The sequence below is a fragment of the Puntigrus tetrazona genome, chromosome 13 (genome assembly GCF_018831695.1).
Source record: "Puntigrus tetrazona isolate hp1 chromosome 13, ASM1883169v1, whole genome shotgun sequence".
NCBI lineage: Eukaryota > Metazoa > Chordata > Actinopteri > Cypriniformes > Cyprinidae > Puntigrus > Puntigrus tetrazona.
The window spans coordinates 17,387,357-17,388,086 of record NC_056711.1 but is presented as its reverse complement, the minus strand read 5'-3'; positions in this window follow the sequence as shown (position 1 = coordinate 17,388,086).

Sequence of the window (730 nt, the reverse complement as noted above, 5' to 3'; positions counted from 1 at the left end):
CTTTACGTGTCCTAGCTATAGATACACCCACCAGATGTCCCCCTTGTGTCTACAGTCTTTAAGCTGTCTATACAACGTTAAACTTAACTGTTTTACATTAGGGAGGTATATAGGCATGCAAAAGAAACAAAAGGAAAATATTATACCTGTTACGATCCTTTCAAATGTCAGATGATCACTGTATTGTTTCACTCAAGGAGCACAAAGCTACATTCTGTTTTAATGCATATGGGGGTGTTTGCAATGGATTATGCTCTGTTTGAGAGCTCTGCTTGTTTGCCTGAGCATAGCAGCAGTAATAGAGATACGCTTCACCTCGTTCAATAGCTTTCATGCAATAAAAATGGATTACATTTGCAGAGCAGTTACTTAAAACTGTGTATGGTATCGTTGTGTTTGAAGACAAGATGTAAAAGCAACTCCGAATGGTGAAAAAGATTGTTTACAGTGCCATGGATATGTTTTGTTTTTTGATATTTTGTCAAAAGAACACATAAGAAGATATTTTGAAGAATATTGGTAACCAGTATTGTCCCAATGGCAGTTATTACTTCCTAATCGGATTATTGTCTGAAGGAAATGCTGGAGAGTTGCTTGTAGCACAGTGACTAAATAAATCTTTTTAATATTTTATGTTGTGTAGTTAATGGGTGTGATGTGTTTTTAAGTATTAAACGTGGTTGTGTTTAGTGTTACACCATTACGAAGATAAATATTCTGCTTTGTGTCA